We start from the raw sequence: 22,318 nt of genomic DNA on the forward strand, positions 1-22,318 counted from the left end.
TAGATATTTCCTCAATGACCAGACAAGTCCTTTAAACATCTGGACAATGAAAGTCTTTCCAATATTATGATTTGGCTAATACATTCTACAAGATAACCTATTACACAAAAAGAGAAACCCTGCTCGCGTATACTTGAATGATTAAATGAATTGTGTCCTCCCATATGGCTGCAATAATTGACACACAGAGGGGAAAATAGATCACAAGAAATTGATTACATTTGGTTTGCACCTCAATGTTAAGGAATACTTTAGAGAATATTGTCAGATAATATTGTGGGTGGTTCTTCGAACATTTTCTTAGTAAGAGAGTCTATTACTCAAATAGAACTTGAATGTGGTATCAGATATTAAATAAAAGCAAGAGTATCATTCCGTCTAGAGTATAGTACACCCCTTTATATTATCAGAAGTCTTTCTTTTCTTCTTTACTGCACATAATTTAACAATTATATTAGAGGTAAATTTTGAATGAGCTTACCAATGTATCTGGGCTACCAAATGCATAAATTACATTGGGGAAATATATATCAAAGTTTCATTTTATAAAAAGAAATCTAAAGGAAACATACTTTTCTAAATACAAATTTCATTAAAAAACCAAATTTACAAGCATTATTAAAACACATAAAATACAGCTAAGGCTTAACCAAGCAAAAAAAAATAAAATATGAATTAAAATCTTACATTGGATGAAATATAAGCAAAAATAACCATGAATAAAAGAAAAGGTGGGAATCAGAGCAACCAATTCCACAGGGTAGAGTTGATAATATAGGTATATTTCAGCCGTATTGAAAGGTTTTCCAGGGGGATATTAGTGAAAATGGCTCGTTTCTATTGTTCAATGGGATTGGCCATCCTGTTATTTTCCATTGATTTAAATCTTGATATTAAAAAATCAAATTTTTAAAAATTAAACATGCAAACGAACAATAAAGACACATATTTTGTATTCAGTTATTTTTGAGAGGTTTTAATTCAAAATCCATGTCTCTTTGAGCCAAGACTAGGCATATTCAAGCCACCGTGACAATATGTAGCAAATCTATCCTAGCAAGCAATTCCAGTGGCAAGGGTTATTATTAGAAATAAGTTTAAGCTATATTAAGAGGTGTTTCTGAGAGATCTGGGCGAAAATGTCTCGTTTCCATTGCTCTATTGGATGCGCCTGCCTTTGAATTCCATTAATTTAAATCTTTGTACTATCAAATTTGAAATGACACATGCAAACGAACGAGAAAGAGATATATTTTTTGTTTGGTTATTTCTGGGGGATTTATTGAAAATAACCACGTTTTTTTAGCCAAAGCAATGCATATTCATACCACCGTGACAATGCTTGACTATCCCACGCTAGCAAGCAATTCCCGAAGGGGAGTGTAGCTATTAGATATAAATTATATCCTTATTAAGAGTCTTATGTGAAGGGTCTTAAAGAAATTCCCTCATTTCTTTGACAGGAAGTTAGATTTCAGTCCCCCCCCTCACCGCTGAAAATGCATTCAAAACCTGCCAACTTAACTTTAAGCTGTACAACATATTAGTCCAAGCGATTGAAGCCACTGTGGCAGCATTGGGTTGGCCCCTGGCATCCCAATGATACATATTATCACTCATAAAACATTTTTTCAAATATTTTCGAGATAAAGTTATCATTTAAATCCAATGGTTCATGCTTTCGCAACCCAACCTTCCATGATACACCATGTAAATCCACACCGCTGAGTCACACTATGTACCCTTAGCACCCCTTAACACCCTCTTACTATTTCTAAAACTTTTTTCTGGTATTTTAATGTTAAAAATCGCGCATTACATCCAATGCTTCATCTTTTCGCAAGCTAACAATTGTGATACACTATGTAAATTCACACCACCGCTCTTTTAGCACCCACTTTTCACACAACTACGCTCTTTTAGCACCCTGTGGTAGCCTTAGTCATTCCTAAGACATTTTGCAGATATTTCCATGTTACATTCATACACTAATCCAACGTGTTTTCGTTTTTTCGCAACTTAACTACACTCTTACCTTACTCTAGTAATTTCGAAATATTTTCCAGATAAATCCATTAGCTCATATTTTTAAAAGCCGTCTTAAACGTAATATACCATGCCCATTCATGTCACTCTACCACACTGTAACTGCCTTACTAGCGACAATCATCATACCATGAGTTTTTTAACCTTTTCCTCACAAAATTAACTTTCCAATCTAAAAATTAAGATTATTTTTATTTGAACAGTGGAAACTAGCCATTTCATTGCTAGATAGCAATGTTCGATGGTAATTGCAAGTCTTTGGCGCTGAATAGCTAGGATTTGTCACACTCTAGCGTCCATTATCACCCCTTAAGCATTTTCAGATATTTTCTTCAAAAATAAACGTTGATATTAGAATCGATCAATTGTACTTAAAGGAAAATTCCCGATAGCGTTTCTTCTGATGATTCCTAGCAATTGCCACCAGCTTGGAATAAGATGGCAAAAATAGGGCACTCTCTAGCGTGCATTATCGAACCTAGTAAGTTTGAAAAATGACATTTTGAATTTGAAAATTTGAATTTGAATTTGAATTTGAAAAATTTGAAAATCAGACATTTTTCTAGAAAAATAAATGTTTTCACTGAATCAATCATTTAAACCTTTAGGACAATTCCCAATAAGTGTTTCTTTAAACGACTCCTGACAATTCACGCCAATGTGGCACACAATGACAAGAATATCTCATCCTTGTAATAGATATTATCATACCTAAGGGTTTTTCAACATTTTCCCCGTAAAAATACATTATATACTAAACAAGACCATCATATCCATTTGAGCAGTGGAAACGTACCATTTTGTTGTTAGATTGTGATTTTTCTTGATATTTCACACACCCATCCCTTTTCTCTGTTCTCTATATAAATTTGCCTGGATTTCTATACCTTGGTTTTGATATTCATCGTTTGGTTTGGGGAATCGGATTCGGACGAATTCAGAATAATTCAATTCTCTGTAGTTTTATTGTGGTTTCGATTGAAAATTACAATGTAAAAATTACAAAGTAAAAAAGTGAAAAGATGCATTAAGGATTAAATTAAAAAAGCGCTTTGATCTTATTCAAGATGTGACTATGACTAATTTGTAGATGGGTGTCATTATAAAGTTGGTTATCCTTGTAAATGAATATTCTCTTTTTTGTTTTTAAAGGGGAATTTTACAAACAGGTCCTTCGTTTGGCTATGGGGGCATTCTCCATAAACATTATAATAGTTTAGATAAAAATGTAGAATTTACTGTGGAGTTTTAAGAAAACGACAAACTACCTTTTCTTGATATCTTATTGATTAAAAATGATTTTAAATTACTGTTCTCAATGTATGGATAGCCTACACACAATGAAAGGTATTTGAAATTTCATTTGTGTCACCCTATTTCATTAAAGGACGGGTTGTGATTGCACTGGTGGCTAGAGCTTTCAGAATTTATTCTCAGGAGTTATTAGATTCTAAATTATTGTATTTGAGGGATATTTTATTCTGTAATAGTTGTCCGATAAATTAATTGATAAAATATTAAGAAAAACACATTAAACAGAAAAATAGGGCTATTAGAATATCCCGAATTAGATTGGAGTGCCCCGAATTAAATATGCTTAAAAGTGTCGTTTCTTTGCCTTATGTACCTATTTTCTGGAAGATGCTTAAAGAAATTGTGCGTAAGCATAACATTGATACGTGTCTCCTTTCGGTGAGATCATTAGGTAGTTTCCTTAATTTTGCGTAGGATTTGACCAGGGGAGATTTAGTTAGTGGGGTGTATAAAATCCCTTGTTCTTGTCCAAAGTCTTATATTGGTAGAACAAACTGACAATTTATTGAATAATTTATTGATCATCTCATCTCAATAGAAGAAACACTATTAAGCAAGCCTCCAGAAACTTTCATTTCGGATCTGGGCGAACAAACATTCTTTCATCCTGAACATTTTGTACAATTTGATGAGGCTAAGGCTATTTCTAACGATAAGGGACGATACGGTATCGATAACAACACGGTTATTTCTAACAATAAGTGGACGAGGGAGGCTATAGAAATTAACAAAAAATGTTTGCTATTATGTCAATGGAGAGCAAGACGGAAAATTTGAATAATCATCCAATTTACGTTAGTATTTTGAAAAATGAACCAATAGTCAATAATTGAATTAAGATTTTACATAATCACCAGGGACTAGAGTACTTACTGCACAAAAAAGAATTGCTTCAATATTAACTAACAAGAGGAGTATTTTGCAACCGAATAGTTAACTTAGTTTCAATTTTTTAATTTTTTTTTTCAGTTGCTTCGATTTTCTCATTGAAATACTTCTTATAGCCTGTTTTCCCTACGTGGATTAGTTACAACATTTGTATTTATTAATGTTGGTGGTGGTTTTATTAAATTTTATTCCAGTGTTTTTACTTTTTATATTTGCTTATCTTGTGCTGAGGACGCTTAGTAAACAGTTAGGCGAAATATCCAATTTGTTTTAGTTTTTAATCTTTTCTATCTACTGGTGGCAGTCTCATTTGATGTCTTTTCATTGATTTTTATCTATCTTTATTGTTTATAGTCATGACTGGCCCTTTTGGCTTCAGAACTTTCATGGTCTATAGCGAATGGGTGGCATGAAGCACTAGATTGAATGCATGATTTTTAATAGAAAAATCTGGAAAATGTCTCAGGAATGATGAGAAGTTGCTAGATGCTGCCAGGGGGTAGTCATAGCGTGAATTGGCGGTTTAGGTTGATATGGTGTATCACGGAGAGTTGGCCTGCGAAAACATTAATCATTGGATTTACTGCATGATTTTTAACAGGAAAATATCTGGAAAATTTCATAGAAATGATGAGGGGATACCGGGGAGCGAGCTAAAGTGTCACACGGCGGTGTGAATTAGTTACTTTTTATCTTTGTTTATCTTGCACTGAAGTCGCCCATTAAGCAATTAGGTGAAATATCCACCTTGTTTTGGTTTTTCATATTTTCTCTCTACTGGTCACAGTCTCGTCTGATGTCTTTTCATTGAATTTTGTCTACTTTTGTTGTTTATTGTCGACTCAGGCCAGTTAGGCATCAGAACTTTCATAGTGCATAACGCAGGGTTGGCTTGCAGAAACATGAAAAAAAATCAGGAAAATGTTTTAGTAATTGTGAGGGATTGTTAGGGGATGCCAGAGGGCACTAATAACGTGAAATAAGGGTTAAAATTAATATATTTTATCACTGAGGGTATTCCCGCGAGAATATGAACGAATGGATTAAATACATGATTCTTAATGCGAAATATCTTGAGTTTTCTTAATCCTTAAATATTTGGAAGAATTCTTAGAAATGACAAGTGGGTGCCAAGAGTTCAGTCATAATACAGCATGGTGGCTTGAGGTGAAAGGGTGCATCAAAGAGAGTTCGGTTGTGAAAACGTGGACCATTGGATCTAAATCATATTTTTACCCTGAAAATATCTAGAAAAAAATGTCTTAGCAATGATAATATGTATCAACGGTTGGCATAGGCGAGCCATTTATTGTCATGGTTCTTTTAACATGATCTACAGTTTCGAAATAAGCTGGTAGATATTAAATGAATTTTTTGGCAGTACGGGGGGGGGGGTAAAATCGAACAAACAGTCAAAGAAAAGAAGGATTTTGGTTAACATTCCTCAGAAATGACTCCTGATATGGTTTAAATTTATCTTTAATAACTATTGTCTACCTCTGGAATTGCTTGCTAGGGTGAGATAATCACATGTTTTGATGGTGAAGTAAATATGCTTAGCCTTGGCCAAAAAACGTTGTGTTTTCATTAAAAACTCTCAAAATTAACAGAATTCAAAAATTTGTTTTTTTTTATCGTTTGCATTTTTCATTTTTCAAAATATAAAAAGAGATAAATTAATGGAATTTAACAAGCAGGCGTATCCAATAGAGAAAGAGAAACGAGGTATCACTATTATTTATCAGATATACCTCTTACTATGGTTAAAATTCATCTCTTATATTAACCCTTTCCTTTGGAACTGGTTGCTAGGACCCTCACCCTTCTTTGATTCATGGTTCCTTCTGCTTATATTTTATCCTGTATCAGTTTTTTTTTATATTTTGACATGTATTTTTTAATCATTTATGACGGTGCACCGTATTCTAGCATAATGATACTCTTGTTTTTTTCTCATCAAAGATAGCACATTCAATTTCCAATTGATTAATAGACTGTATTACTGTAAATATTCGCTAAGAGTAACCTGCTATATTATCTGATAATACTCTCTAAAGCATCACTTAACTTGCTGTTGGACACAAAATATAAGCAATTTTTGTAATTAATTTTCCCTTCTGTGTATCAATTAGTGAAACTATATGGGACCATGTAATTCACTTAATAATCGTCGAGCAAAACATTGGGAAAGAAAATGAAATTTAAGAAAATACCTTGAAAAAAAGAAGAATTGTCTTGAAAAAAATAAAGTCCTGAGGAAAAAACACATGAAAAAAAAACACCTCGAAAGAAAATAAATCTTTAAGAATAACGGAATCCTGAGGAGAAATTTCAAAGTATTATATAACAACTGAAGTGTGGACCACCATTAAGTAACACCCCAAGTGTGATCTCTGATTACATAATATCCCACATATGTGCTGTCATTACGTAACACCCACGCCTGTAATGCCATTACGTAACATACCACGTGTTTACGTCATTACGTCAAAACCACGTGTGTGTCCCACTTAGTTACAATCGGGACTTCCCTACTTGAGTAACGGGCTCTAAAAAACTTTATTACGAAACGTGCTAAAAGTAAACTTTCCTTTTCACGTAATTAACACCTAGTTAGCAGAATAAGTTTTGATTAAAGATTTAAGTAGATGGTTATCATCACAGATTTCAAAACTAAAAATAAAATTACCGATGAACATTTCTGTGGAAGACACTTTAATAAACAAGTAAAATTGAAAAGCATAACAAAAAAGAAAATTGTGAAGATCTTGATATGGATATGTCAAAACCACCTAAAATTCTAGATGGTTCTAAATTAAAACATGTAGGACCTAAATTGAATTTAAAAGTAAAGCTAAGAAAATTAAAGTAACTTACTGTATTATAGCTAATTTTCAATCGTATAATGAAGATCTTAATAAAAAGAAAGGTAATAAGATAATTAAAGTAGCAAAGAAAAAACTATTTGTTTATTAATTCTGTCTTATTGGATTCTCTGTCTTATCTTAGAGTTTGCTCGTTAAACAGCTTATTCCGGATGTAACCTATTAATACAGACAGCTCAAGCTGGCGTGATTTCCCTATAGACATTAATTGAAACTTCATTCAAATCGGATTATTTTCATTTGTTGGATAATAGATGGTTTTGATATTTGAGTGCAAATTCCTTTGAAATTTAGTTATTTATTAAGTAGAGAGATTTTCATAAAAAGACTTAAGAACTTGAATATATTTCAATTTTATTAATAAGCGACCAGAAGAGGGGAGTTTTTTTGCCGTAAGGGCCGTTGTACCTGCCGGGAGTGGTTTCTTCTTTAAACTGTGGGGATCAGGTAGCTAGAAAATATGTTTATTATCGCCAAAATATAGTTAAATACGCTCTATGATTGTTTCTTAAGATAAGAACCTTGTGAAAACATTTCTTTGACTAAGGTATGATTTAATTGCATCCAAGATGCATTACGATCAACTCTTATGGTAACCTATTTTGAACTTTCTGTTTCGAGATTGGGCGATTGGAAATATTCATGTCGATATAGCAAAAGCTGCCTCATATTTTTTCAAAAGTTAAAAGATATTGGAAGCTAATAAAAAACTTGGGGGTTATGCGAACTGCAGTAATCGTCCTAATGACAGGTAGAAATTATCGGAAAACTGTCTTGACATGCTGAAAATTCTAGAAAAGTGTGCCGACCGCAAAATACTTTAGAAACATTTTGTGATCTACGAGTCTGACAAAGTTCTTGTTACCCCCAGCGAGATGAGTGCAACCCTAACCCGCAAAGTTAATAAATTGTGCTTGAAAGTGGACAATTTTGTGCAGACACAACGTAGCACCATGCTCTCTCCAGAACCATCTCTGAAGCCACCTTGTAAGCTGACCTATGCCATCGTCCTGAAATACCTGGAAAAAAGTTGGTTGATCCCAAGGAGCGTAGAGCGCTTAAAGACAATCTTTGTGGTGATTCGAAAATAGCAATAGCCGAGCCAAGACCCAGTAGAGAGACATGGTGCCATGTCGTCAGTGACAGAAACACAACATCCGCAATGGCTATTCTTATTAAGGCCAAAGATGAATTTCCAAAGCCCAAGTTGAAAATTCCCATGTTCAATTGAATAGCTAGCTTCGTCTCTGAAAACGTTACTGAAGACGAGCTTTGTTATTTAGTGACCAACTGCATCAAAGCCTCGAGTATTGGCAGCAATAGGTTTTACAAGCTGCAATTTTACTGCCGTGATGATCTCACTGCCGCCATGTCAGCTCCTGTTACCATCGAATATGAGCGGGTCCATGTGGAGGAAAACGCGCCCCTCCCATCCCGCTTCTATAACTGTCAGGCGTTTGGTCATATATCTGCCACCTGTAAGGCTACTGCCCTTTGTTCACTCTTAGGACAAGAAGGACACTCCATTAGATGTTATTCTCCCTGGCTATAAAATGTCAAGTGTGCCCTTTGCTCCCAGACTGATCATCCGTATTATTTCTCCAAGTACCCAGTTGCACAGAAAGTCAAGCATCCGTCAAAATGAATCCTGGGTCACAAGTCACATCATGGAATATTAACGGTGGTGTCCAGCTAAAGCTGCCAATTATTCAGACTCTATGCAAAACAAATGATGTGATTTGTGTGCAGGAGCACCTACTTACCTCAGATAGCCTCCCTTTCCTTTAATGTTGACGCTACTATTATCACTTGCTGTCATTCTGCTAAATATAGAGATATGGGTAGACCGAGTGGCGGCACTGCTTTGCTCGCAGGAAACAAACTAATGCCTGAGCTCTTTCGTGAGAGTGACTATTTCAATGCGGTTGAAATTCAGATTCTTGTGATTGCATCTGTTTACTTACCTACTGACTGCCGTAATACTGGCTGCGAAGTGCTCTTTGAATAGGCGTGTCGAGCTCTCAACACTCTCACCTCAGATTGTGAGTCTCTTAATCTTTCAGTAATTTTGGCTGGCGACACGAACTGGACTATCCTTGACGACTGTAGTAGTCGAACTAATATTCTAAGTAGTTTGTGCCCCCAGCTTGTGCCGGTAGAAAATGACGAAGACCTTACACACATCCACCCCTCAGGAAGCACTTCATTTCTTGATCTAATGTTTTGCGCTCCTGAAATAAAACTGGACTCAAAAACTGCAGTTATCACTTCGTTCCAGACCTCTAACCATTTGTCGATCAGTAACATATTTCCTATTAGTCTGATGCCTCCCGAGCCTACCCAGTCAAGCAGCTGTAGCAAGTGGCGTAAAATAAGTGACTGGAGAAAAACTTATTTGCTCACATGTTAGGGTGTAAGTGATGTTATCCTTACTAAAATCGAAGCGTCTTTTCAGCTTCTTTCTCAGAAATCGTCTATTAGTGTGCATGAGCAGTAAATTCTGCTAAATATTTACTATGCCGAAATTGTCCCTGCCTAAGGTGTCACTAAGCATGCGAGTGTCCCTTTCCAGAGGTTTCCAGTCGGAGCCAAAGGACCTGGCTGGTCGGGTAATCCAGATTTCGTCGATTCCTGTGTAAAGTCAAAATTCTGGTTCCATATCTGGAGCGAGTAATGCAGGCCGCGTAATGGAGTGGTGTTGAAATCCGTCTCTAGACAAAGCGCTATTTTGCAATTTAATTAGAACGTCACCAGGCAAAGTCGATAGCCGAAATGTCTAGCAAGGCTAAAAGTGATCAAAATTTTATATGGAAAGTTCTAAGGCATGATAAGTCTAAATCTTGTAGTGATGTTCCAATCAGTACCGACAGTGGTACAACTACCTTAAAGGTGAATTCTCCAGTCCCGATCCATTGCTCGAGACTAAGTTTGAGAAAATACATGACGGTCTCCTGTTCGAGTTTGCTAATGACCTCGGTTATGTCGTAACACCATCCATGGTCATGAAATGGATCCTGAAACTACGAGAAAAGACTTCCCGTGGTGCGGATTCGATTTGTGCGAAGCACTTGGAATTCAGTTCTTATGTCTTAGTTGAACATTTATCACTACTTTTCCAAATGATTTTTGTTACTGGTATTGTCTCCAGTTCATTCAGTACTGGTTTAATTAGTCCTATTTTGAAAAAAGGAAAGCAAGCTGGCTGTTGTTCCTCCTTTAGGCCAATTAATGTTTCTCTCGTTATATGCAAAGGATTCGAGAAATTGGCTGTTGAAAAAATTTCTAGGAACTGTACACGCCAGAGAACCAATTTGGTTTTAAGAAAGTTGTAGGTAGTGAACATGCTCATCATCTTATTGCAAATTTGTTACTTCATACCGCTGAAAATGATGAAGCACTATTTTTGCTTGCCTGGGCGTTTCTACAGCGTTTGACTCCGGCTTAAACGCGCAGATACTGTTGATAGCATACAAACACGGTACAGTTCCTTCGGTAGCTAGGGATATGCGCGACATGTATTGAAAACTGAGAGCTAGAGTAAAGGTCCCTATTTTACCTGGTATTGTAGATTTTAACTGGCCAATACCATTAAAAAAGGTATTACAAAAGGAGCTCTGACCTCCCCACCCCTGTTGAATAATAATGTAATCGAGCCCCAGCAAAAAGCCCTCACGACATGTTTTTTTTAGAGGAATAAACGTTTTATTAGTGATTTTTGCAGATGACGTATTGAATGTAAGTAGAACACAAGCAGGGATTGAAGAAAACTTTCGTATATTGTCAGACGAATATAATTTTATCGGTCTCAATTTTAATTGCATGAAATGCATGAAAGAAAAGATCTTTAAACAAAAATATATAAGAGTTGTGTTCGTTTTAAGCTGTAATTTTATTCGTTATTTTCAGTTAGAAAAAACTTGTTTTTTCTTATATTTAATAACAATCACAAGCCAAAGAAATATCATATATTTGGTCAATTTCCACTTAAAATCATAGCCATGAAGCTACTTCAGATAAAATTAATTGATAAGATTAAAAAAACAATTATTGCTTATATTGGTAATTATTTTACTAAATTCGAACTTTAGTGTAAAGAACGAGGGATTGACGAGGAGGTTAACTTCCTCATATACATAATATGGGGGAGGGGTTTAGTTCCTCGTCAAAACTTTGTAACTTACTCCAAAGTTCAATATTCATTTCCATTCTTTAAGAATGACCCCTTAATCACAAAGGCTGTTTAATTAGAATAAATAGCTCTTTTTAAACTACAAAAAATACTTTAGTTTAAACAGCAATGTATTGACGATTGGACGAACCCCTTCATATACTAATAATTTCCATTCTTTTTTTTTTTTTTAATGTTACTTCAAACTTTCAGTTGAAAAATTGTTTTTTAAATATAATTTCTTATTGTTTTTTAAATTATGCTGGGATATCCAGTGCTCCCTTCATAGGAATTACCTTCCATCATGAAAATTTCTTAATGAAAAAAATTTATCACGTAGCCTCCCCTCCCCCCACCAGAAAAAAACTTACCCTGAAAATATCTGTATGTTTACCAATAGCCAATACTATATGTAAAAAATGGGCAACGTTCACAACCTGTGGAAATGTGGAGCCAGGTCATTCCAGTGTTGCAATGTAAATGCAATGCTTCGTTGCACCCAGCTTGTGCCGGCATCATAAAAAGTAATTGCCTTAAACCCTAAATGGTCATGCGTACAGTGTCGATCGTAAACGGTTATCTTTGAGGATACAGTGTCGATCGGCTCTTTATCTTTGATGATGTTGCCTTTTTAATCTTTTTTAATTCTAAGTGTTTGACTTAATGTACTGATTTTTTTCTTAATTTTTACTGACATATAAGCAAATTCGGCTCTATAGAGCTTGTGATAGCCTTTTGAAAATAAATATTATCTTATCTCTAAATGACGAGATTAATACCATCGATAATCAGCCGGAAGTAGTCTAACCACTCGAAGCTGAAAAATCCCACCTTATTCTTAATGAAAAAACCATTCCAATGTTAATCCAACTAATTCCAAAGATAATCAACTTGAAATGATTGTTCCAACTGATAGTTTAAATTACCCACGTGTGCCTTGTGTTCCAGATAATGACAAAAATAGTTATCTCGGATCGATTGATTCTGCAAAAATAACCACCTACCATAAATCGCAAATTACCCCACAAATTTCTTGCTCCAGTAAAGATGAATTGACGCGCAATGTAAGAATAGCTAGTGTGTTAGAGCCCCATACTTGTTAAGATTGCTTAAAAAAAGATGTCGAAATCGTCAATCTTAAGAAACGCATTATTAATCTCGAATTTCTTTATGATAGCTTGTCTGATCTTTACAAGCGCTAGAATAGTGATTTCTTCAAGGACAAAGAAATAAAATGTTGAAAGTCGGGTTTCAGCTTGCAATTGTTGAAGCTATACATACTTTAAAATTATCAAGCAAGTACTGGTGAACTCCCTTCGCCAGAGTTTTTAAATGGATTAAAAAGGCTACGCAAACTAATCTTACATAATTATTCAACCAAAGATAATTTATTGGTGAAATCCAGTGGCAATGACACATGTTTAAAATGTGAAAATACAGTTGAACTGACAAACGAAGATTCCCAGCCAATGCAATCAAATATTTAAAAAAATGTGCTCGCTGATTTTACGTGTAATCAACCTAATGTGTGCTTTAGCTTATTAGATAGTAGATGTATGTCTAGTAATTGTAAATATCTACACATTTCTGATAATTTAACGTTTTTAGCGATTGTAAAAATAATCAGAGTAAATACCCCCATGTTGATATTTGTAAAAGCTTGGCTGTGTTAAAGCTCATATTAAATTGCCCATTAGGGGTCGTAGTAAGCTCCAAGAAACTGGGCTGCCTAGAAGCCACCTTAATTTTGCTAATTTTAGCAAGCATTTTAAGTCGTGTAATTTTGCTTATGTATCATCATAGGCCGAGGGTAGGTTTAAAACCCAATCTTTTATAAGGCAGCACCGAAAGCAATCACGAACCCTCCTCACCTGGGTCAGGTTCAAGTCGATGTCCAGTCTTATTCCCCTGCATTTTCAAATCAATAATTAATAAACCCTTCCCGATTACGAACTTCCCTCCTTACTTCTTGTGTACTCCTCCCCAATCCCGCATACAGTTGTCCTATTTCCTCCCCCTTACAAAATGCTACCCTATACCCTCCCTACTATGCTGCAAACCAACATTTTCTTGACAGACATGAATCCCCATCCTTACTATGGCAATTACCAAGTAAAGGCCGTTTAACAGATCATCTCCAATATGCTAAAAGCTAAAGCTAACAATATACCCATTGAAAAAGAGTGCTCTCCTTCCCCCAAAACCCACACTCCTCTAACTCCCTTCTAACTCCGAAAATTAGCAAAAAAACAACTGCTAGCTTCAGTAACCGTTTTACTTTTCCTAAGTTCCTTGTTACGAACGCTAAAAGTCTGAAAAGTGACCGAACTAGCGGCCCTCTCCAAATTACACAAAATTCAAAAAATCAATAACTGCTCCCAATTTATAAAACCTCGTCCTGATGACCACCTCCTAGGTAAAGACTTTCAGATTACAATGAAATAATCCGGGTAAATGTGAGACCCAAAGGCTTGCCTTGCCCATTTAATCTGATTGTTTTTTGCTGCTTATATTACTCCCCAAATCAAAATGCTGCACAAAGACAGAAGTTTCTCCAGCGACTAGATAGTAGTGTCGACTTTAACTTCCGCAAATTCCAAAACGCCGGTATTTTCCTATTAGGTGATGCCAACGACCTAAAGATAAATTCCTTTTGTAGTTCCCTTAATTTAAAAAAATAAAAATACCGACAATCAAAGGAAATACTACTCTTGATCTGATTTGTACGAATATGTTCACTTTTTATAGGTCACTTGTTCCTTTGCTCCCTTGAGACGATGCTACCATTTCTGTCTATTAATGAAGCCTCTTTCCAAGTTTAATCATAGATTTTCTATTATGCAATTTTATTATCGTCCAATTTCCAATGAAGGCCTGTTCAAGTTTGGATCTTGGATTACAAATGAAAAATGGCCAGTCTTTAAGGGAATAATGACATTAATCTTAAAGTGTCTTATTTCCAAAATCTGAAAAAAGACTAAATACTTAGAATCCTTCCCTAATCTATATATATAAAAATAAGTTGTCTGTCTGTGTGTCTGTCTGTGGATCAGGTGACGTCATGTTTCTATGTTGACTGACGTCATGAAGTTAGTTGTCGTCATTTTTGCTTTGACGGTGACGTCTTTAAAGATATTTAAGACATATATGTTCACGTAGAAATCTATTAATGTTTAAGTTTAAAATGACTGATGAACTTGCAATGGCAAAAGCCAATGAAGATGCTCAAAGAGTCTATGCCAAAAAACTTGCAGCTGATAGAGAAAGTCAGAAAAGAAAGCGTGCCGAGGAATCAAAAGAACAGCAAGGAAACAGGCTTGAGGCTAAAGAACGCAAAACCGCGCAGTTAGATGAAGATCAACCTGGACAGCAAGAGTCAAAACATATCAAAACTGGAAATGATAGCGATGATGATTGGGTTTGGGATTTTGACTTGGATAAGGTCATCAATGCCTACCAGATTTTAGTTAAAAAAACAAAGGTTCGGCGATATGTACTAAAAAATACTAAAAAGAAAAAACACTCAAAGAGAAATTACAGACCGGGACACAAATGACGACCAGTACAGAGGGAATATAAATAACAACTGAGACACTCAAAGAGAAATTACAGACTGGGATACCGGGACACAAATGACGACCGGGACACAGGGAATATAAATGACGACCAGGACACAGGTATTTAAGAATATCGTTCAAAGACAAATTTTTAATTGTAAGAAGACCGTTGAAAGAGAAATTTCTAATTGTAAAATGACTGAAGAACCTACAATGGCAACGGTACCACCATCGAAGTAGATAACCAGTGGGTTTACGGCCAACCTACCATCTTCTAAGACACCACGATAGGAAACTCTACACCGTTCACCCCAATCAACATGAATGCTTCTTTTTACGCCTGCTTTTGGTGAATGTACCCGGTCCGACATCCTTTGAGTATTTGAGAACTGTAAACGGTACTATACATGACACTTACCGTAGTGCATGCCAAGCTCTGAATTTATTGAAGAATGACCAACACTGAAATAACTGCATCAATGACGCGTGCGAAACGTCAACCCCAAATCAAATTCGTGCACTTGCTCTCCATCAGCTCCTACAGAGTTATGGAAAAAATATAAGTCAAAAATGTCCGAAGATATACTCCATCGAAAACAGTTAGAGACATCAGATATGACTTTTGATTTTACATCAGAAATTTATAACTACACTTTAGTTATTATAGAAGATTTGTGCGTACGTATTGCAAACAAACCTCTTCAGGATTTGGGAATGCCTTCACCTAACCGTATCGCTGCTGTTTCGACATGTGTAGAATTGGATCGTGAACAAAAATACAGTACGAGTGATCTATTGTCGTATGTACAAAATAACATTTCCATGTTAACGTCGGAACAAAAAGACATTTATGATACGATAGACTCAATTTCAGGACGTATACAATACCTGCTGATTTCTGTAATTTAGTGACGTCCAAAAATGAATTGATTGAAAAAGTATTTCCGAATATTCTAAGAAATTATAAAAATAATAAATCGCTAAGTGAAAGAGCGATTCTCGCACCCAAAAATATAGACGTCCACGAAATCAACAATATTGTTTTGACCAAGATTCGAGACCAGGCAGTCCTTTGCAAGTCAGTCGACACAGTTTTGGAACCAAATGAAACGGTTAATTATCCATCTGAATTTTAAAATTCCATAGATCTTTCAGGGTTTCCACCACACGTGCTTCAACTAAAAATAGGCGTACCAATAATACTTTTAAGAAATATCAACCAACCAAAGCTTTGCAATGGCACGCGACTTGCCGTAAAAAAACAATGGAAAACCTAATAGAGGCCACAATCTTGACAGGGCCTTTTGAGGGCGAGGCTGTTCTTATTCCTTGCATTCCCATGATTCCAACGGATCTGCCTTTTCAATTTAAAAGATTGCAATTCCCAATTCGATTAGCATTTGCAATCACCATTAACAAAGCTCAAGGTCAATCATTAGAAAAATGTGGTATAGATCTTAATACTGATTGTTTTTCCCATGGACAATTGTACGTTGCATGTTCGAGAGTCGGTAAACCTGACAATCTATTTATATGCAGCGACAATTGAACAGCGAAGAATGTTGTATATTCGCAAGTTTTACGCAGTTAATTTGTATTGTATCTATATATCTATCTATCTATCTATATAAAAACGAGTTGTGTGTATGCATGTTTGTTTGTTTGTAAAAAGAGCGTTTGCATATGACGTCATTATTAGTTCATACGGCTTTGTATATGCAGAGACAATGGGAAAGCCAAGAATGTTGTATATTCGCAATTTTTACGTAGTTTAACTCCTGCAAACGAAATGAATGCTTGCCTGAAAAATTCTAATTTATGGGCACACGTAAAAATATTAAAATTAACTACAAATATGCGTGTCCGATTGCAAAACGATGACTCTGGTCAAACATTTTCAGATCAATTGCTGGCAATTGGAAACGGAAAGCTCCCAGTAGTGGGAAAGCCAAAAATGTTGTATATTCGCAATTTTTACGTAGTTTGAAACACATATATAAATCTATCTATATTCACAGGTGGGACACAGGGACATAACTGCAATGGCGCGTAACTAATATGGCGCGTAACGACTTACGCGCGCGGGGGGGCTTGGGGGGCGCGAAGCGCCCCACCAACTAGGTGTTGGGGTGGCGCAAAGCGCCACCCCAACAGCTAGTAAAAAGTAAAATCGTATCCTGATGACAAACCTAACAATAATAGTAATTAAAAAGAGCTAATTATGCTTAAAATTAGTTTTTTTCAGAATGGTAAAAATCTGAAGCTAAGTCACTGCGTCAACATATGCAAATTGAAACATATAAAGCTGCTTCTGCGTATTACAAATTTAGAGTCAAAGATATGTTTTGTACTAAACCAAAACAGTGGTAAAACAGTATAAAAAAATGGGGGAAAAACGTAATAATATTCATTTCCATTTAAAAGAAAAGTTCCTTGTTACAGCAAAAGATCTGAATAAATTTCTTTCTCTCGTAGTTCAAAGCCACCCTTTCCTCTCTATGAATACCGAGTATGATCTGCACTTTCCCAATTTGCCAAATATTTTGCCCTCAGTGTTACAACAAAAATTTAAAACATTAAAAAGTGCAGCACCTATCCAATAGACATCCAGTTTGTACTAACTAAGGTCTTTGGAGACATTCTTTCAGAAACTTTGTCAGTAATTTATAATGAAACTATCTCTACTGGTAAGTTAACTGATTGTTGGAAATTAGGTTTTAATACTCCCATGAAAAAGATGGGTACCAAACAAGATTTTACTGGTGCCCGGCCCATTAGTCTTACTCCAGATTTTCCCAAGTTATATGAAAGCTTTTAGCTGATTGGTTGAAAGCAAAAATAATCCCAAGTGTTGACCAAAAGCAATTCGGAAATTTGCACTCAACCTCCACCTCACTCTATCTGGTTCACCTTTTGGACACTATATGTACTAAAATCGAAAAACTCAATAGCTGGCTTAATTTTATCGCTGTTGACTTACAAAGAGATTTTTATGTAATTAACCACAATACAATAGTAAAAAAAAATCAATGACTTCCTAGTCGACCCTTATTTAATAAGAATAATTTCGTCCTTTCCTTTTAATAGAAAGCAAGTCGTCGAATGCCTGAATTTGTGCTCTGATACCCTTCCAATTTATAATGGTGTACCCCAGGGAATCCTCTTAGGCTTCCCTGGGATGGATATTTGTTGAAGATTTTGCTGTCTTAAAAACATGTTTCAAAAATCTAAGAAGTAACCCAATGGATATTTTGGAGTCAATATCAGACGAAGCTGTTGCTAGTGATATGAGAGTCAACCCTTTAAGGCCTAGTCAAAGTCCAGACATTTTAATCCCTAGTCAATTCTTTTTCAGATGTGGCAAATCAGTTAAAGACAAAGTTATCAGTTTTCTTTGCCGCTTCGACTAAACAAATATGAGAAGGTTGAACTTGAAGGGTTTCACACTCAAAATTACGATAATTACATTGCCATTCTTCGTAATTTGGCAAGTAAATAGGAAGATTTATTTGTAAAAGAACTATTATTCCAGGGGAAAATTAGAGAAATTATTATTCGAGGAGATTTTTGTTGGAGGGGGTTCAACTCTTATGCAAGAAATACCAGGAAAACACAGGAAAATTAAACATTTCAATGGGATAATTAAGCATTTTGCAAATTTTGGGGGAGGGGGAATAATCCAACCCCTGCATGCGTGCCGGTGGTCTGGTAATCATTATTTGCCTAGGTGCGGTAAAAACTTATGGAAAATACAAATAAAAATAAAAATTTTTTGGATTTTTACTTCATGCAGAACTATTTACACAAATAAAATTAAAAATAATTGCTTGCAGCGAAATGAACAATTTGCTTTATTTTATTTATCTATACGGGTCCATAAAAAAATTATAAGGCTTGAGGGCTGCTTTTGTAATTTTATATCTGAATTAGTATTTGGATAAGACAGTAATTACACATGACAACTACCTAAACCTAGCATAATTGGATTCATGTAAACGGTTCCCGTATCTCCATACTTCTTGGCAACCTTCCGTCAACAATTTCTGGTAACAGCAGCTACAACTACCTAATACTTCACTGAATTGCTCAAGAACAATTCGAGTCGTTAGTCCCTTGGTCTAATTCATGTATTCTTGTGTGCTCCGATAACAGCTGCATCTAAGTCTTTTGAGGGAAATTTCTGACTTCGGAAAACAAATATGTAAAGTGTTTAAAGGGACTGCAGCCAGCAAGTATATATTATAGAAATAAGTGTCTGATTGTTGAATAAAATATTTTTTCTCTATTTTTTATACCACACAACAACAATGTCAAGTGTAGCAATCTAGAATGCAAACCCGAAAGAGGCTATATAATTATTTTGGAACTGTAAAACAAAAAAAAAAGTCGGCCTTAAGATTTGAGTAGATCAAAATATTCACCAGATTTTTTTCTATCAGTTAAAATAAAAATCGCTGAGATTACAAAGTCAGGAATGTCAGGCAAACTCTAAATAATTAACAAGGGAGGTATAGGAAGACTCCTTGAGAGGCCGTCCTGCCTTATAGTAAACAGTTTTAACAATTGGTTTCCTAAAAGAATCTCTTTCTTTCTCCTGTCCTTTTCCCTCTGATATGTCTGTTAATACTATGAAATTACTGTGTGTTCCCATCTTCAGCGACTAAACATGGGATTGCCCTTTTTAATGGTTTCTTAAAACGTACGAAAGCTGCATTTTCTCTCTTCAAACTCCTTAATAAATTTAAATGTCCTAAATTACATTGTTTGAGGATTATTCTCTCTTTTGTACTTCCTACCACTCGAATACGGTTGTCCTGTTTGGTATCCTTGCATCTCCAACGAATTCTCGGATATAATAGAAGCAATTCAAAAAGAAGGTGCCTAGGAATTATCTTCAATGAGAGTAAAGTGCCTTACATTTCCCTTTTTCGGACAGCAAATCTATTCATACTTAAGGAAAGGAGAGCACAAATATTCGTGCGTTTTACCCACAATGGCTTGCATAACCCTGGTACTACTTCCATTTTCCCTAGTGATCATTTACCCTCCTCTCGTGCTCGCCCCCCAAATTCTCTTTCAAGAAAAATCTCCTTCCTTGTCCGAATAAGAGTTTCCACTAAAAGATAAAGAAGAACGTTCGTCCCTCACAGATTTGAAATTTTAAATCAATAGCCCCTCCCATTCCATTTCACTTTTGACCTTGTCTTCGGCAAAATCCTTTCATTTATTGTATATATTTCAATTTAACAGCTAATTTGACTAGATTTTATGTATATTTTTTTTTGGTATTTTACAGTATTTGACAGAATACAAAATAGGCAATTTTTTTTTCTTTTAGGCTGTGATTTTTTTAATGCCCCACCCATTCTATTTTCGTTTTTGCCATAATCACATAAAGTTCATTTTATTTCTTCTTCTTGAAGCTTTTTCTTTTTCATTTGCGTTAAATTTTGTTTGACCATTTTTATGCTTGATTAGTATTTCTTCTACTTTTGTTCTGCTTTATTAGTTTTTTTTTCTGTTTCGCTTTTTCTTTTTAGACATATGAAGCGAGTTCGGCTCTATCAGAGCTTGTGATAGCTTTTTGAAAATAAATATTATTATTATACTATGTGTGTTATGATTTTGTGATTTTTATTAACATTTTATGACTTTCAGGAGCTGTTTCCCCCCTTTTTGAAAATAAGGCTATTTCTCAACTCGTGACTTTTGATTTGTATGACTAAACTTGCTGCAACTTAATATAAACTCAGCATAATAATCAGATTCTTTTGATGTGTCATTAAGTATCAAAATTCTGGTTTCTACAGTTTTAGTTAATATTGAGCTAGACCGCTCCTTACTTACAGTTCGTAACCATAGACTGTTTGATTTACGTGTTTCGTTATGTAGTACATGCCCTCTTATTTTTTAAGGATTTTAACAGATCCTTTCAGTCACGGTGTCCTCAACCTAAGGACACACTTTAATTGCCCAATTTTCTATGAGCTGTAATATAGTACGACTTCGTAAGTTTGCTTTATATACTCTCTAATGTTGAAAAAATACTAGATCAAATTTTCACCATTATTATGCTAAATTGAAATGTTTTTGTGTTTTTAAGCTTATCTCCAATTGTGTGTCAGGCAATAGACGTGCCAGGTATATATATTCTATTTCTACTGCAGTTTTAAGCAAAGAATTCTGTATAAAGCAACTGATTTCTGGTTCTTTACGTCCACAGCCATCTGATGGCACTTGCTTTCGTCAATAAACCGTACAGACAGAAATCACTTTTTTCGACAGTCTGATTTTCTTGACTGAGAACAATGTGATTTGCGCTCTTTTTTCATCAAATTTCAGCAGTTTCTGGTCATGTTATTTTAAAGAAATCTTCTTTGTGTTTTACTTTTTTCTTTGTTCGTTTTTTATTATTTTGTTTCCTGTCTTAGTACATACCTTTTAGACTTTTTCTCCTTGTTCATCTGGTATGGAGTCAACAAGGGAATATCGGTGTATGCGGAGCGGATATTGTGAACTTGTTAGACAAGATAGATTCCAATTTGTTTAAGATTTTTGACTACCCGAAATTGGATGATGAAGAGAAGGATTGGACACCGCCAAACGAGAAAAACCAGAGGGATTAGACTGATACATCAGCAGAAAGTTCTGAAGAAGAAGTTGTGGTATCCAAAGCAACAGTAATATCAAATCCAAAGCCGTATCACTTGATCTGGATAAAAAGCTAAATCCATAAGAGATTTCAATGATTGCAGAATAAGTCAGAACCAGTTGGACGAGAAGAACTTTTGGAATAATTCAATGAGTGTTTATTTCAACCTAATGAACTTGCCGCAGAGCAAATAAGCCTACTCTTTGTCCAAAAGACATGAACGATTATAGGTACTACAGCTATGGAAATAAAGTAATTCATTGGAATTGGCATTACTATGAGCTCTTTCAAGTATCTTACATATTGATACACTCGAGCAGCCAAAGTCGCTTTCCGCTTATAGCCGATACCTTAAATCTGAACAGAAATTTTCTACTTCAGAACTACTTTTACTTGGTTGACAAAAATTCCAAGGATCCTCAGAACCAAAATCGGTGGTGAAAGGTCTGACCTATCATGTACCAAGTCCTGTGAAAAATAGAGAGTGTCAGGGTTTCTGAACAAATTTTAGTTGATGAGCAAACGGTTTCTTATACTGGAGCTTTTTGTATAAAGCAGTATATACATTGAAAACCAATCCCACAGGGTATAAAGATCTGCATGCTCTACAAAAGTAACGATGTAACCTTGACCTTCAATATCTATCAGGAGAAGAAGAGCATCCTTACAGACGGACCGAAGGACCCAGGCATGGTTCTAGCCTTGGCAAGTCGTGTGGAGCGCTTTATTATACGAAAACTTTCTTTTTTAGCCTTTTTACACTTTTTACAAGCCTCCCTCCACTAATCGTAATGTGAAAGAAGGGAAT

This window comes from Artemia franciscana, chromosome 1 (assembly GCF_032884065.1).
Source record: "Artemia franciscana chromosome 1, ASM3288406v1, whole genome shotgun sequence".
NCBI classification, from domain to species: domain Eukaryota; kingdom Metazoa; phylum Arthropoda; class Branchiopoda; order Anostraca; family Artemiidae; genus Artemia; species Artemia franciscana.